Source organism: Argiope bruennichi, chromosome 4 (assembly GCF_947563725.1).
Source record: "Argiope bruennichi chromosome 4, qqArgBrue1.1, whole genome shotgun sequence".
Classification (NCBI taxonomy): domain Eukaryota; kingdom Metazoa; phylum Arthropoda; class Arachnida; order Araneae; family Araneidae; genus Argiope; species Argiope bruennichi.
Window position 1 is genome coordinate 17687110 of NC_079154.1, and position 19126 is coordinate 17706235.

A 19126-nucleotide genomic window follows, 5' to 3' on the forward strand; every position below is an offset into this window, starting at 1 on the left:
CTCTGGACTTCTAAAGATTTATATAAAGTTGCGGTAATAAGTTTCAGATAAGTTATGAAATAGGGAAACTTTCAAGAGTTATAAATTCATTGCCAATTTATTGAAAATCGCTCACAATTGTTGCTCGCTTTTTTAGTTTGAAATTGCAGGGAAGGCAAAGAATCTCCTTTTTTGTTTTAAGAAAAGTATAATATTTTATCAAAATCAAGGCTTGAAGCCTAGAAACTTTCTATCTTGATAGGATAATAGTTATAAGCTGAAATAATATCTATATATTACGTCATACCAATTAGAAATGCTGCATGCATGATGAAAAATCGTACGCAAATTTTTCTACAGGGACGATCTTTGAACCTGAAGTTACCACATGTGGCATGTAGTTATTTCTTGGGTAGCAGACTATCACTTAATAAGAAAAAAACTGCCTTTTCAAAGTTTTTATAAAATTTTTAATTAAAAATTAATCAAATCTTTACCTCCTTTCTCCTATAATTTCGGAGCATATTATTGCATAATAAGTATTTTTTCACAAGTTTAAAATACAAAAAATAATTTTTTTTACTGATACCAATTTTAAAGTTTTTTCTCTAATTGAAAAAATTTGGAACATATTTTTAAATAGTAATTTACCTGTTTTATTATACAACTTCATGCATAGTATGTGCACAGAAAATGCTAAAAAGAATACAACAGAAAAGAAAACTGCATATTATCTTACGATAAAGTTAAAAAGAGAACATTCCGGCCGACTTTTAAATATACAAATATAGCATTGTAAATGGAAGGGTCATGCAAAGTGAGGTATGAGCATGCTAATGTATTTTTGTATTTATGAGTAAAAGGGCCGCGGTGGCCTGGTGGTAAAGTCTCGGCTTTGGAACCGGAGGGTTTCAGGTTCGAGATCCGATTCCACCGAAGAACCGTCGTGTAAGGGGGTCTATTGCACGTTAATTCCGTCATGATCAAACGTCCTCCCGTTTTGTGGTGTGGTGTGCAGAGGGGGTGCCAGCTCACGTGTATTCTTCGTCATCTGACCGCGGTTCAAAATGACGAGGTCCGTCCCAAAATAGCCATAGTGTTGCTTCAAACGAGACGTTAATATAACTAAACCAAACCAAACTTATGAGTAAAGGCTATTATCTAATGCATAATTCTGCCAGTTCCTCGAATAATTTCTAAACTATAATTTTCTAAATACTGGAACAGCGAACAACGAATTGACAACGAAGTATTTATATAAATATAGTTCTTTAGCAATGTATATAACCTTGAAATTTGTTTCAATTTAAATAATCAATAAATAATGCTTTATACTTAAAATTTATCTGTTAACAATCAAAGGTATCTTATTATACAAATAAAGAAGTATTCAAAAACATTTTATCGTCAGTAATTGCTTAAAAAATAGATATCTACTTTCAAAACATTTTTTCTAAATAAATTGAAGAATAAAACGACTTATTCCAAAGTAATTGATTGTAAAAAAGTTTTAAAACGCATACAACACCATAATGACAGTAAAGACTTTTAAAATAAATTATTTTTGCACAACGTTTTGCTTGCAATGTCTTCTCTTCTACTTTAGATAGAAACAATTTGTTGAAGAGCATCAAGTTTTTCTTTTTCTATGAAATCGTTTGAAGATTATTAACCTTTGAGGACATTAAGGAACGAACTTTCGCTGAGGGCAATGATCCATTTGTTGGAAAATCCTTCATTATTTATTTATAGAATATTGAAACTTGAGGTTAAGAGCCTCAGACATGCGATGGTCTCTTATAAAGAGAAACTGTATTTTATTTTTTATATACAACCTAGATAATCTCTTGGAACATAAATAATCTCTTTGCAAAACTTCAACAATTTTGAATTTTCATCATTTTTAAAGATATAAGGTTTATTTTACGTAGAAATAATTATCAAACAAGAGGGGCATTTAAATAAATTCATTTGGTATAATTAGATATTTCCAGATTATATTTGCAAATTTATTTAAATATAAATTTCTACGTATCGCTTATTAAATCAAATTATGTGTTATTACATGCACAAAAAATTCTATATTGATGTTCTTCTAAAATCTTACAATACAACTTACTTACTTAAATACTTAATACAACCATTAATATAAATACTTCCTTAAATGCAATTATTTATTGAAATGCATTTCATTACTAATGCGTTTAAATTTAAATGAATAGTTCCTTGTTTAAAATGCAGATTCGTTATTGAATTTTTGTATTCCTTTTTTTTAAATATTATTTAATTTTGATAATAATTAGTCTTTGATTTGATGCAAGATGTATTTATTTTACCATCATTAGTCATTTTACTCTTAATAATTTTCTGTCTTGAATAACTTTGTCTTAGTACTCTTTCTTTTTTTTTTTTTGACTAAAGCATGAAATATTAATTTAGGAACGTATTTCAAGGACGTATGCACCTAGCAATGGGTCTGAAATTCATTCTTTTAATTTTTCATGTTCCATGATGTCATATACCGTTTTGAATTACTATTATTTGTTATTTATTATTATTATTATTTGTTATTTTTTTATTATTTTTTTGTTTTATTTATTTATTTTTATTTATTTATTATTTGTCTATCTATTTATTATTTGTTTATTATTTGTTTATTTATTTATTGTTTGTTTATTTATTATTTATTTATTTATTATTTGTTTATTTATTTATTATTATTATTTCTTTATTTATTTGTTATTTGTTTAATTTTTTTTCCCATTTATTTACCTATTTTTTCATTTATTTATTTACATTTTTCTCTTTGTTTTAAAATTATTTTATTTTTCTGTTTTCAAAGTTTAAACTGTCTATTTTTGGTAAATTTCATTTTTTACTAATTATACTTCGATGATACTATTACTGTGAAATATTAATGAGCTATTCTTCTTGAGCCATTTAGACGTTCTCCACTTTTTTTTTATACCTGCTTCTTTATTTTTTGTTCCGCATTTGTTTGTTTTTTCTTAATTTTTTTTTTTGTTGTCTTCAATTTCTTTTGCAACTAGTACTAATGCATATGAATTTTTTTTATTGCCGAATCCTTTGATAGCTATTTAAATTCTATTTTTTTTATTTTAATTAAGAGCTTTCTAACGTTGTAATATCACATTTGACACACACCTAATTATCATCAAATACTTTCTTGCAATTTCGATTTATCAACGTTTTGCTAAATTAAGATTTATTAGTTTAAGATTAACTCACTAATTTAACATTTTCCTTTAGTTCCATAATCAAATAATGAAGACTATAACAAATCTGCATCCATCCTACATATGCTTGAGGACGTTTAATTCATAAAAAGAAACCAAGACTAAAAATAGATCATTTATTTTTTCCATTTATCCAACTCATAACTGTTTTCATAAAATTAATTGAAATAGACTAAATAATGCCTTTTTTTAGTAATGCATTGATTCTAATTAGTGTCCAAATTAACAATGTTTCAATCAAGAAAGATCAAGTATCAAATTATTCCCACATTATCGATATCTACACTTTTTTTTCTTCCTAATTGCTATTTCGCATTTCAATTTCAGAAATTCACTTCAACATATTTCATTCTTGAAAACGATTCTGACATGCCACCCACTCACAATAGAAATTAATTATGCGATACGAATCATGTTCCAAAAATTAATCTAGAGATATTTTATAAGTAATTTTCTAAATAAATTAATCCACAGTTAATTCCCAGCTTTCTTTCAATGTAGAAAATACGTTGAAATGCGTGGGAGTGTACAATTTATTCTTTGAATAACGATACACTGTCTGCATAAACGCAAAACAAATAAAAAATTCTAAGCTTAATATTGTAATATAAATTTAGAACTAAAAGCACTTAATAAAACAAAGCTTCTTTCTTTTATTACTTATTTGCTCAAGGATTTTCAATCTGTTTCATATTTTAATTTTTCTGCGATATAATTTTAATTAAAAAGCTATTTTTGACACTGGATTTCAATTTTAGTGAGAAAAAAGTTATTAAAAATTGAATTGTTAAAATCTCTTGTAAAAAAAATATTCACGATACACAATCTTAAGTGATTTCCCACGCATTACCGGCAGGAGTAGTCTCTCTAAAGTTTTCTCTCGTTCTCTTTAATAAATAGAGTGCATTATTAAGCGTTTCCCGTTAGCGAACAATAGTTATTAAAAAGCCCAGAAGAGGGCGATCTTTGAAGATTATTCTTTGGAACGCGTTTAATACACAAGTACTACAGTAAAGAATATGCATTTTTTATCTTTTCTTTTTTTTAACTGATTGAAATTAAGATTTTAGGTAGAATTGCAACTGTAATCACATAATGGAATTTCACAAATTTATGTCTTTAAGTTCCTGAATTATCACTTTTACATGCTCGTAAAAGTCCTGACAAACTAGCGGTTAAAATCTTGGTGAACGAGGTTCCAAATTTCATGCATATATGCACTTTAAATAATAAACAAAAGCATCACATTTTATTCATCTAACTCCCTTCGAATTTGTTATTATATTCGGACTTTCATATTTATATATAACATTACCCAGAGTTTTCCTCGATTATTCCACTATCCAAGAGGGCCACGGTGTCCTGATGGTAAGGTCTCGGCTTGTGAGTGTAGGGTTTAGGATTTGAGACCCGATTCCACCCAATAACCGTCGTGTAAGGGTCTGTTTCTCGTTAAATTACGTCTCGTTACGTTCTCCCGCTGGTGTGATGTGGAGAGGGGGGTGCCAGCTCAGGTGTCGTCCTCGTCAAACAGCCCTAGTTTTGCTTTACAAAGTGACGTTAATATAACTAAACTAAAATCTACTATCCAGGATTTGCATTATTAGGCGTCCAAACTCTTTTTCTTTGCAAGATGCCTTGGATTTTGTTTGATAGCATTGGATCTCCTGTGTTAATTTTAGGTAATGCAACACTACATAAATTAGGCCGACATCAGTATCATAGGTAGAAAACAGTCTGAAATTCTTTATTAAAAATTATTAGTACTTCGGTACTACTTTCTATATTAGTACTTTTGGTACTTCTTTCCGCTTATTCAAGAATTTCCATGACTATTGACCATTGTGATATTATTTTTATGTTTATGCATATTACTCTTTTTCTACGTAATTTTCAATTTACTCTTTTGACTCCAGAATCGGATTGCTAACTGTTTAATTTAAATATTTTATTTTATTTAAATGAACTATAATATATACCCTTAATTAACACCCGTATTCTGGAGATGATTGTAAGCTTTTCAATAAATAAATTATGGTTCTTACCCATCAAGGTCTTACACCCTTTCTGCTAGACAAGTCGTCATGGGGGCAGATCAAGGCCATTAGTAAATGTTGTAATCAGCAAATTCTTGAAGGCAAGTGACTACATCAACTATTGGTAGATCTTAGTTCACATGTCGTAATCACAATTCCTAAACCACAGTGTTAAGTTAATATCAAAATTCAGAACTCGAAAGTAATTGACACATGATTTCAAATGAATTCGGAAAGACTTGGCATCAGAAAGACATGGGTAAAAAAAATTAACAAACGTGAGTTTAGCTACTTGGATAAGGCATTCTGAGACTACTAGTATTATAGCCCCTTCTTCAGAAATACGAGGACATAACTATGAATATTAACACATTTGCTAAAATAAATTTCCTCTCCGTAATTTGTGCTTTTTCTGACCAAAGTAAAATCCAAAAAGAAAATGTGTGAATCGGTGATATTATCTACGTAGACTTTGTAATGGAATTATCTAGATCCACAGTTGATGCATCCGGTTTGTTTTGTATATCTGCTTTTTTTTTTTTAGCAGTAACGAGCAATCTGAAGAAATACTAAAAGAAGTATAATTAAGTTAAGGCGGGGTTTACACTCAGCCAGCTATAATCCAACCAATAAGACCACGCATGCGCTAAAACTGTACAGTAGCAAATATTTTCCCGTCAAGACAAAAACTTGCTATTGTTCGCTCTTTCAGCGCATGCGCGACTTACTTGAATCTTATAACTGGCTGAATGAAAACCAATCTTTAGTTGTTCTCTCGATCATTTGGGAAAGAATGGTCTTCCACTTAGAATATTTGCAACACGAATCTCTAATTCTGTTTTCTTGCCACGTTAGTCTCATCGCCAGAAAGAGAGATTTACAGATTCGTAAGATATCTTTCGTAAGATTCGTAGACATTTCAGAGCTTTAATAAAATCATTTCAAATGCAATTCAAAATATCAAAGTTCAAACTTTTTGATGCATCTTTCGAATTTTCTGTAGATATCTTTAAGTAAAAGAAAGAATAAAATATATCTTTTAAAAATTTCAAAAAAGTTTAATAATTTTCTCAAATTTTCAAAATTGTTGAAAATGTATTTTCCCACCCTTTAAGTGTAGGCCTTTTTTTTCGAGTTAATTTATTTACTGGGTTATTATATACAAAATATATTATAAACAAAATGTATGTTAAAATATTTCTTAAGAAAAAAATCTAAGAATTTTACGAAAAAAAAATTCAACTTTTCTTCTTTTATTAATAAATAATTAATTTTATTAATAATTAATTAATTCAATATTTGAATAAATTATGATAATTTTTAATCATTTTCAAATCGTTATAAGATCTCATATCGTATTTGTATTAAGAGTCTCTTATTTGTATTGCCTGTTATTTAATATAATAAGAAAGTGGTTTGAAATTTCCATGCAAAGTTCAGAAGTTTTTACACAGCTTGTAGAAATATTACAATCTTTCCTTAAGTCTGTATAATTTTTTTCCAAATATAAAAAGGAAATCTTTTTTTTTAAATATAAAAAATGAAATCTTATTTTAAATATAAAAATATTTTTTTTTAATATAAAAAGTGAATTTTTTTTAAATATAAAAAATGAAATTTTTTTTAAATATAAAAAATTAAATCTTTTTTTATTTCTAACTATTTAAAAAATTAGAATAAAAATGGTATATAAAAAAGGGTGTAAAAATAGAATATGAAAAAATAGAGTAGAGCAAGTTATTTTTGGCTCCATTATTCCCTATTGTCTAGTAAGAACTCTTGAGCTAAGACTAAGAAGAATTTCTTGCAAGCACTTTTTTGTCTTTTCATCTTTATTAATATTTTCAACGAATAATCTGATAAAGCAGTAAATAATAATTTTCTGTAAATTTTAATTAGTTATTTAACTTTTTTTTCAATAATTTTATCTTTTTTCATATTATTGAAATTCTTTAGATTTCAAAAAAAAAAAAAAATCTTCATCTAACTTTCAGTGATGTGTTATAATAAGTTTTACTTCCAAAAGAAAAATATTGTATAGTACTGGTATTGATAATTACGTTAATTTATAATGAATTCTCCAAGAAAAATAATCAAAAGAATTCAATTTGTAGTTTTTAAAAAATATAATGTTGTAAGTGGGAACTTGCTGCACGTTACTATCTGTTGATTTATATGAAATGTGCATTTTTATAATTAAATTACAATGAAAAATATTTTATTCGCAACAAAGAGGAAATTCTTGGAAACGTGAAAATGTATGTTATATAAGCATACATAATTTTCTTCGACTTTTAAAAGATGTATCAATAATTTCAGTAACTCTTACGAATGAATTCAATGATTGCAAGTAAAATATTAATTTATTGAAAAATAGGTAAAAAAATAATTCTAATATAAAAAAATAAAAATATATATGCATTTTCTTACATCGTTTTCTTTATTCAGAAAAATCAATAGGTAACTACATAAAAGTTTCAAATCAAACTGTCTCTGTAGGGGAACTTTAACACTGCCTCTTACATGGAAAAATTAGTTAATATTCTCATTCTTGAAATTATTTTTACCACAGGATGCATTTTTCTATCCTGTTCAATTTATTACTAGTTATGACGATGATAAAATTATTCCTGTTCATTGGTTTTTGAAATTATTTTTTTTGTTTACATTTGAATTCTTAATTTCAAATTTAGATATTTTTTTTTTCTTAAAATGAAAGTAATTGCAACCTGTTTTGGCAGTGATAAAATTATTCCTGTTAATTTGTTTTTGAAAACTGCTTGCTTGTTTTCTTCTGAATTTTTTGTTTATTTATATATATATATATATATATATATATATATATATATATATATATATATATATATATATATATATATATATATATATATATATATATATATATATATATATATATTTCTTAAAATGAAGACATCAATCGCAACCTGCCATGGCAATGATAAGATTATTCCTATTTATGGTTTTCGAATGTTGTTTTCCTTTGAATTCTTGGTTCACATACAGATATTTGTTTCTTGAAATGAGAACATCAATTGAAACCTATTATAATAGTGATAAAATTATTCCTGTTCATCGGTATATGAATGTTGTTTTCTTGTGTTCTTGGTTCACATATAGATATTTTTTTCTGAAATGAACATATCAATTATACCTTCTATGACAGTGATAAGATTATTCCTGTTCATTGGTTTTCGAATGTGGTTTTCTTTTGAATTCTTGGTTCACATACATATATTTGTTTCTTGAAATGAGCACATCAATTGAAACCTATTATAATAGTGATTAAATTATCCATTTTCATTTATTTTTTGAAAGTTGTTTCCTTCTTTTATTTTGAATAATTGGTCCACATATAGATATTTTTTTCTTAGAACGAACAAATCATTTGCAGCCTGCTATGACAGGAATAAAATAATTCTTGTTCATTGGTTTTTGAATGTTGTTTTCTTCTGTTCTTTTGATATCTTGGTTCACATATGGATTTTTTTTAAATGAACCCATCAATTGCAACCTGCTATGATAGAGATAAAATTATTCATATTCATTGATTTTTGCAATTTTTTTCTTTGAAATTCTGACTTCACATGTGGATATTTTTTTTAAATGAACTTATAATTTGAAACTAACTATGACAGTAATAAGATTAATCTTGCTCATTAGTTTTTTAAATGATGTTTCCTTTTGAATTCTTATCTCACATACAGATATTTCTTTCTTAAAATGAGCACATCGATTGAAACCTGTTATAACAGCGATAAGGTTATTCCTGTTCATTACATTTTGAAGGTTGTTCCTTGCTTTCTTTTGAATTCTTAGTTCATATGTAGATAATTTTTTCTTAAAATGAACATATCGATTATAAACTGCTATGACAGTTATTATATATAATATTATTAAAAGAAATATAAAAAAATATGATTATAAAAATAAGATAGAAAAATAAGTTTATAAAAATATAAATATATATTATAAAGGTATAAGATTATTCCTGTTTCAGATTTTTTTTCTCCTTTTCTTTTGAATTCTCAGTTCGAATACAGATACTTTTTTAAAAAATGAATTCATCCATGGCAACCTCCTATAACAGTAAAAAGAGTATTCCTTTTCATCGGTTTTTTGAATGTTGTTTTCTTGAATTCTATTGAATTCTTGGTTCACATATGGATATTTTTTTCTTAAAATGAACACATGAATTGCAACCTACAATTTATTTCTTTTTCACATCATTTTGTAACAATTCCTCATAATAAACAGAATTTCCATAAATTCAGTCATTTAGGCCATAATCAGCATTCTACATCAGACATTAGTGATTTTTCCCTTCATGCCACACCCACGCAATCCGTCATATGCGTGGAAAGGAAAGAAAGGCGCATGTACTCTCATCTATCTTTGCAACGAGGTATTGATTTGAACGTAAGCTTAATGGAGGAAGTGTTTGATGATTAGCCTTTATCTTCAAAATGTCGTCAGAAATCGTTCACAGAACCAGAATTCCATTGATTCCTTTTGACGCATTATTTGTCTTTCAAAAGGTTTTGCAGCAGCTCATTGACATCAGATATTAAGTTTTGTAAACCACAGTATCAATGACAAGGAATGCAGTCTTTTATTGAAAAAAGTTTGCAACTGCTAAGCCCTTTTTATTGAAATCCGTTTACTGTTTTGCATATTTTAAATATTAACCTCTAGATGAAATAAGCATCGACTCATACAAAATTCGGCTGGCAAACTTTTTTCTGGGAATGTTTTAGAAGAAAATCTTTTGCAATACGCTTGCTGGTGATACTTCTAACAAGCAATTTAAAATCTAAAGGTTCAGCTTGATTTTCGTTAAATATTTATCTCTCTCAGTATGCAATTGTCTAGACTCCGCATTGGTCACACTCGTTATACTCATAAACACCTTTTATTCGGCGATCGAGCTCCTTTCTGCTCTAGATGCCAAGTGATTTTAACCGTTCATCTTTTAATAGAGTGTCCTAATTTTGATCATCATCGTTTACGTTTTTTCTTTGCTTCAACAGTGGACATGCAAATGCTCGTGGGGGAACGTCCCCACAAAAACCTTTTTTAAAATTTTAAAAGAAATTGGTTTTTATAATTGTATTTAACATTTCAATTTGTTGCCAATTTTTACAATGTTTGGAGATATGGCCTTGCGATTTTTTAAACAGTTTTTAATTCTACAGAATCTTACATAAAACGCCTTATATATTTTAACCATACGACTGGCGCAGTATAGTCAAATATGGCTCTTGCGCCACTAAATCCCACTATCCATCCATCCTCTCAGTATGCAAACGAATGTAAATTTCTCCTAAATTATTATATATCATGTAATAAAGCATGGGCCAAATCTAAAAGCATGATGCAGTTTTGCTTATTTTTATTTTTCCTTAAAATCGGACAAATGACATACATTTTTTTTTTAATTCAATCATTTTGGTTGGCGTACTTTGTACTATACCCATATGATTGGAAAGATTCGAAGACTGAAAGAATGATGCTTATGTTCTTATGTATTTCTGCAAAAATATTCTAGGGTTGCAATAATAGGTTACCAAACGTAGCAATAAATGTCATAGAAATTAAATTTGGCGATTATACTTTATTCCTAAATGGAAACAAAGTATATTTATTATAAAAATATATCTGTTAATATGAATGTCATTAAAAAGTTATTATTAATTTTTTTTTAAAAAAACCAGAAAAGTGACCGATCTTTTTGTTACAATCACTGATTATTAATAATAATAATAAACAATTAATCACATTGGTCATAATATATCTATTCTTCAAGAATTCTTATTTGGAATTATATATAACTAGATTCTATATTCTTGATTTATATTTTGAAAAAAGGCTTAGTCATATAATAATTCGAAGTTAAATTTCCAGTAAACCGAAATAAATAAAGTCATATATTTATTAATAATTAATAAAAAATATTCTTTAACATCATTGCCAATACGGATTTCTCGTGCAGAAGTTTTGCAGCCTTTTTAATATATAGATTTGAAGTTCCTTTTCAAATGTAGGGTTATAAGTTCTGTTTTTTATATAAGTTTTCAATTTTCCAACAAAAAAAAATATTTATATTTAAAATATTCCGTTAAAGCACATTCTGTTCTGATAAAATCCGAAATATGTATGCATTTCATCACAGCAATTTCTGATTGTGTAGCTCCATCATAATAAACAGATTCAACAAAACATGGAGCAACAGCAACTTTATGAGGTATTTCTTACCAATCATTAGTCTATCGTACTTCACTCGTGCAATCCAGAAAACTTATGGACCGACAATGAATTCCGTTTGCAATTCTTTGCATTCTAAACTATGTTTGCTATCATGAATATTATAAATTTTTCATTTTCTTAGGAAAAATATGTGTTATATACTTGATTCAACTTAATTGATTGATAAATCTGAATTAGGAGAAAACATTTTAAAAGAATTTCGTCGGTCTTCGTCGAGGCCGTGTGTGACGTAATTGCAGCGCCTCTCATCATCCGTGTATGCTTCTAAAAAAACTATTACCTCTCCTTTCTCTTCGGAACGCTCTCGCGCGCACTGCCTAGGTGAAGCTTGTAGTAAAAACCAAATGGTTAATTTCTTTAGTTAAATTGTAAATAAAATTATTGGAGGGGGGGGGGAGAAAAACAGAACCGATTGGAGACTTAGGCGTCCATTCAAACATGACTCCCTGTTCCAAAAGAGGATTGCATTTCATCATCGGTCATGGAATTTTCATCATATGCAGCACCTCTATTATGCCACAAGGAAAGCCTAAACCTCATTTAATTATATGATAACTTCCTGTTCCTTGTGAAAGATATTTACAAACATAGGTGGCAAATTTGTTGAGGACGCCAATTATATTTATTTGTAAATATACTTTCTTCAGTATTCATTTTATTATTCGTTACATGTGTCTAAGAAACGTACGCACGGAACTATTTTTTGTTGATTGCATATGTGATAATTATTATTGTATAAATTAATAGTATAGTCATATCACTGACTCTCCGACCTGCCCGAAGGCACACGGATAACGAAACTGAATGACCGGACCATCGCAACAGCGGCGGCAACTGTGGTTGAGACCTAAGGGCCATCATCAGCCACGGTACAACCCTTCCCGAAGGAAGTACGTCTTTCATCAATGCAAGGAGCCAGATCCCGCACTTTTTTTGTGTACCCTCAAGAGTGAGGAGATCCAATCACCATACCGGAAGCATCTCATCCTCATTTCGAGGTTCCCCCATGGGGGTTCGATTGTTAGTGTATGTAGCTAAGTCTACATCCTCATATAAAATTAATACTTGTCAAACTAGTGCCCAATAGTACCACTATCTAATACAAGATGAGAATATAATAATCCAAGAAATGCACACCAAGCCAGATTATAAACCTGTAGGGCAATGTTGTAAGCTAAAATGTGATCGGCTAGAGCCAATAATTATTATTTTAGTCATAAAAAATATATCATTATCAATAGTTTCTCAAATTCCGTCTCTCATCCTACAACATCATATCTTACCATCTCATTAATAAAGCGATTCGAAACACTCTAAAACATAAAATAATTTAATTTCAACAATATAACAATTAAGATCTCAGAAACTAAATGAATAGTTTTAAGTAATTATCACTTAACAATGAGAGACAATGCGAAGAAGATTATTATGAGCAGTCAAATATGTAATAACAAAAGGCTTTAATAAAGAAATTAAATAATTCCATAAGTGAGCAAGGGTATATAGTTATAACCTTCAATCTCCATTCTTTTGTATACCCAGTTTTCTCATTCCAGAACTAAAACTTTGATACAAATTTTCATGACTTCCTCCGTAAATTATGAACCCCCTCAATAGATATCTCAGACCTCAAATATATAAGATCGGAGAACCAGAAGTTTCCACAAATTTATATTACCACTGACACCAAATCGGGGAGAAAATCTTATTCTGTTACATCATCCATCGCTCCTGGCATAAAAAGAACTGGTGGGAGGAGAACGAACAGCAGACGAGAGACCCTTGAAGATTCTACGCTTTCCCTCCTCACAATCTTGTTAGAGCATGGAGGCTTCTTCGCATGTCTTCGGAATGTAAAGGGAAGTTATGACAGCCAACCAGAAGTGATGAATGGATGTAAGACATTTAGAAAGGCGCCAATTAGCTTCTGAAAGCTTTGAACATGAAATCTCAGTATTTAGTATTCAAAAGGAAATCATTTTAAAAGGCTCGGAGACATAAATGTAGAAAAGACCTCCATTTTGTATCTAAGAATATGACAAGTTACACATCAAGCCAAAAAATGTGCTTGTATAAAAAAAAATATCTTGATGAAAGTTTTTCAGTTTCGTGTGGATTTCAATGGTAAAATTTGTAGGATTAAGGTGTACGTACAGACTAGAAGATTTTTTAAAAATTTTAACTTTAAAAATTTAATTTTTTCACAATAGGTCATTAATATATGTTTAAACTCATTTCAGTGAAAAAAAATCATATTACACTAATTATTAATTAGTTAATTAATATTTAATAAGCTAATTAGCATATTTTTTGAAGCATAATATCTTAAATTCTAATTTGCACAGACTCACAATTCTAGTTGGAAATTATGAAATTATGCCTAATATTAGTCTTGATATTGTCTGCCTCAATCAAGTTATAAAAATATATAATTTTTTAAACAACTTTTTCATCAAAGATGAATAGAAAAAGCGCGATTTTTTCTGTCATTTTAACATTTAAATAGCTATTAAATCTTTATTTTTATAAATATAGCTTTGATTGAGACAGAAAACATCCACTGTTTCATACAGATTATTTTGATACACAAATAATTGTATTTGGTTAATTTCTTGTTGAGTTATGATTGTTTGAATGAAGCAACAGAGTGGAAAAATATCATTCTTTCATAAAATGAGTTTTTATTGAAAGTACCTCAAGAAAAATCATTATTACTCGAGAAATATTCCGAATATTGATAACATTTGGATATCATTTGAAAGCTAAAGGATCAAAGAACATTTTGAAACAATAAAAAAAAAATCGATATTTTGAACGATTTTCCAGGTTACAAGTGTGTACGTACACATTAACAAGCGGGAGTGTTCATTCCGAAAGTTTTTCACGTACTTTCCAATAAATGTCTTATCCTTATTCCTTCACATAAAATTAGGTACGTTGAGTTAGACCATGAATACCATCCATAATTCTGGTGGACAATCATTACGAAATAGTACAGATCTTTGGCGTGAAACTAGAATTTTTACTGAATCTATGGCGAGAATATATATTTTGGACATCTTTTTGCAGATTGATTGACACCAAAATTCGACACTAAACTACAATTGTAGTCACAAGATAACATACCAAATTTTATAAATTTATATCGTTGCGTTTACATGCATGCAAAAATACAAACTGAGAAGCGGTCAACGATTTTGGAAAAAAAATTGGTAAGTATCTATATTTTGTATGTTAATTCTGTGTACCACATTTTATCTACCTAGATATTTGCGTTTAAAATTGCTTTTGAAATATGTGTACCACATTTTATCAACATAGATCTTTGAGAAGGGATTTCTTTCAAAATTTTATAAACAGTTACAAAGTTGATTGCAATTCTATATTCCAAGTTTCAGGCATCTAGCGCAAAGTATTTTAAATTATCGCGACCCTAAAATAACACATGTTAGCAAAAATAGGATGCCCGTTTCATATTTTCTTTCCATCCGAATGCGTGTACACAAACTGTTGATGATTCGAACCTCGTTCGCAACGAGTTATCAAATGAAGTGAAATGATGCTTCCAATTATTTATGCAAATGTTTTTCACTATATATATAAGAGCGGAAGCACTCGTACGGTAGATACTTAGATGCGTAGATCATGCTTAGACGTAGATTCAGATTTTATTTTCACTTGTGTTCGTAGGCTGTGTCGGTGTGATATTTTATAATGTATTAAATGTTTGTTTGTTTGTCTCAAGAAATAAAAGTCTGTTTTTAAGCAACCAGCGGAAGCGGTTCTCCCCCAAACTTAAGTTCTTATAAAAGTATTATCTGCCCTCTTCCTTCATAAAATTGTAGACATTGAACAAAGCCGTGAGGGCCACGAGTGCCTATAGTTTTATATCAAGAATCCTGCATGAAAGAGTTTCATAGCATAGTAAAGAAAATTAAATTATAATTTGGAAGTCCTTTTTCAACTAAGTAATATAAAACTTTGACACACTTCTACAATTTTAAAACAATATCACATATAAAACTTCATAAATGCAAGACGGAAGATCAACCCTTTGATGGATTTGGTTTAAAATTTGATACGTATCTGCATCTGAGATGGTAAAACTATAATTTCGATTTTATCTATACAGATCTTGTCGTTTTGTAATTATAATATTTGTTTGCTTTTGATATCCAGTGACTTAAAAGTATAGCTGTGTCTTATACGTCTAATGCCATGTAACATTTGAGATCAGTTTAAATTTAATTTATTTGTATTTAATCATTTGAAAAACACGATATATATTTTAGAATGGGTCACGTAATGTTACACATAGTTAGCTGACGATCACGCTCAAAGGTCCAAGATTCCCTCACCAAATTTCACATCAGCATTGTTTTGGGTTACAAACCTGCAATTACGTACATTAGCCGAAATGTTACCACTATACCAACATATATATATTCATAAGGACTTCAAACTTCTCTTTTTAATTCTTTTGCTCATTAAAATGCTTGTTCATTCATTTCAACCACCATATAAGAATTTCGTGTGAAATGAACAAAAAAAAAATGAATTAACGATTTTTATCAATAATTTAGAAATTTCATTTGCAAAAGTTCCTTGTTAATTACTTCTGTGAATTAATAAAATTAATTCACATTACTACCGCACAAAAATAAATAAAATGAAATAACTGTACCTATAGTACGAAAATCATTGGCGGTAGACTGACTAAGAAGAAAACAACCACTAACAGCAGATAAGTAATAAAATGCAAAACGTTTCAGTGTCTTTCATAAATTTTCTACTTGACTTACTTCAACCACGGTGTACATCGCATTCGGCAGTCGGTACCTAGAACCAAAGCACGTACCATGCCGAAAGGAATCAGTTGAACTTCAAGCCTCTGGTAAGCAAACCACAGTTTTTTTCGCTTTTCTTTTTAGTCTGTCTAGCGATGGTATTATTAATACTAAAAGTACCGTTCAACTCTATTTATTGTTTTATTTTTTGCTATGGAGAACATTCCAAGAAAAAAGTTGGCGTTGCCATTTGAAAATTTTGAAATTTTATCATTCTAACCGTAATTGTACAGTTTAATTGTTCTTTTTTATAGGATTCTTGAGGACGTACGTCAAACTTTATTGAAACAAAATTTTATTCTGTTCTTATGAATGTCATGATTGTTATGACCTCATGTATCGGGACAGTTTTTTTTATATTCATCCGGTATACAGCAAAAATTCTTCAATATTTTCCTATTAATGAAAACATCTTTCTTTCTAATAATACTCATCGATACATTTTATGCTATCAACTCATCTCTTCTGTATGTCAACAATCATCGTATTTTAGCTCTTAACATTTAATACAACCACCACAGGCTTTCTCGCCGTTTTAGCGTCAATGAAACAATTTCACACAATAGCTTTCTGATACACAATTGCTCTAAGCCTCCCCCCCCCAGACATTTCCCTGATGTTCAATTTGCCAGTAACACCAATTCAAGAAGAAAATATATTTTGCTCTGAAATCCATTGTTGCCGAAACAAAGGCATGTATAGCAGACGATAGCAGACGAAAGACTGCTGACATCTAGCTGATTCAACGAAGCTTTCGTTCTAACAACCAACCCTCCTCCCCCATCAACAACCAACCTCCCATTTGAAGCCCCGTTTACATGTCTCCAGAGTCAGGAGGGAAAATATGACAGCCCACTGGAAGTGATGAAGGGGTTTGAGACATAAGCCAGCCGGCAAATTGTTTCACAGATTCATGGAATATGAGCTTTCCCTGTTTAATTATTCAGGAGCTGCTCGTAATAAAAGACTTGGCGAGAACTGACTGTGCGTGGAACCGTGCATATTTCAACCACATTCAATGAAATTTATCTGGGACTTAGAAAAAAAGGCAAAATATATTTTGCGCCCATTCATATAAATTTCATGCCAGAATTATTATGACAGTTACGAAGTATGTGTTTATACATGAATATGTAGTGAATGTTTTTTTGGAAGTGCAGAGAATATGAATCTGATTCAGCCTAAAATATATATTGAAGAAAAGTAAAAGTGTGAACATATTTCTCCCAACATCATAATACTCGATATATGGAGATTCTTTGATTATATTGATCCAGTTCGATTTCTGTCATCAAACAAAAAGTATATCTGAATTTCGTCAGCCACATCTAGATATTAATAACTAACATTTTCTAAGAATTTCTTCGCCTGTCAATTCCCAGTTACTCTGATAATACCTACTTTCAAAATATTCTTGAAAAAAAAAGGCAATAAACACATTATAGCCTCGAAAATAAACTTCTAAACAACACTTTAATGTTTCTCTAACATCTTTCTGCGAAGCATTAAAAAAGAAAACTATCGAAATAATTTCTGATAGCAGGTTCCGAGAAAAACAGACTGGCCTTAAAAAGCTCGAAATAAGTTTAATGGTCTGTTTTTATACATTCTTTTCAAGACGGCTTTCGTTAAAAGAACATAAAAATTCTCAGCTCCAAAGGCAGCAGAACTAGAAAGGTTAGATAAACTGAAGTTTTATGCGGTTTCTATTTGCTAGTAACAACGAATCAAAATGTTTTAAAACTTCTCATTGTTAGAAATAAAGAACGTTAAGTATACAAAACCTGACTCGAATAAATAAAAACCACTTGAGAATGTTAAAGAGGGTAAAAGGCCATTGAAAATGAAAGCAAATTTTATACAAAATATAATATTGCATTGGAAACGAAATTTTATTTTTCAGATCTTTATTCGAGGCGTTTTGTATCTTTTTGGTATTAATAAAATATGAAAGTAGAAGAAATAAAATATGAAACTACTAAAATAAAAATTTAATGAAACAAAATCAGTACACATATAAAAAGGAAATCCTATGAAATAAAAAAGAATAATAAAGAATATTTTAGCTTAATGTTAACATAAAAATTGTAAAAATTAAGTAAAGAAATTCTTGGAATCAAGTTGAAGAAAGGGTTCCCGGAGATATAAGGAATCCTTCACCACTTCTTCCTATCGCTTCATTAGAGTTAGAGCTTTGAGAATGAGAGTGTGTGGAAGATGATGTGATCTTTTCAACAAGGAAGCCGAAGTTAAGGGGATAAAAACCATTTTTCTGCCTCTAATTCCTAAATTTCCTCTAACTTCATTAAAGGTCGAGCTTTGAGGATGAGAGTGTATGGAAGATGATGTGATCTTTTCATAAAGGAATCCGAAGTTAACGGGTTAAAAATCATTTTTTCGCCCTCAATTCCTCAACTTCCTGTAGCTTCATTAGAGTTCGAGCTTTAAAGATGGAAGTGCTTGGAATAGAATACAATTGTTGTGATCTTTCCAACAAATTATCCGAAGTTAAGTGGTTATAAATCATTTTTCCGCTCCGAAATCCTCAGTTTTCTGTTGTTTCATTAGAGCTCAAGCTTTGAGAATGAAATTGTGTGAAAGAGAATGTAACAGATGAGATTTTTCCAACAAGGTATCCGAAGTTAAGAGGATAAAAATGGAATTTTTCAATCCCAAACTCCTCAACTAACAGAGATATCGAAGACTTTACTTTTAAAATAAC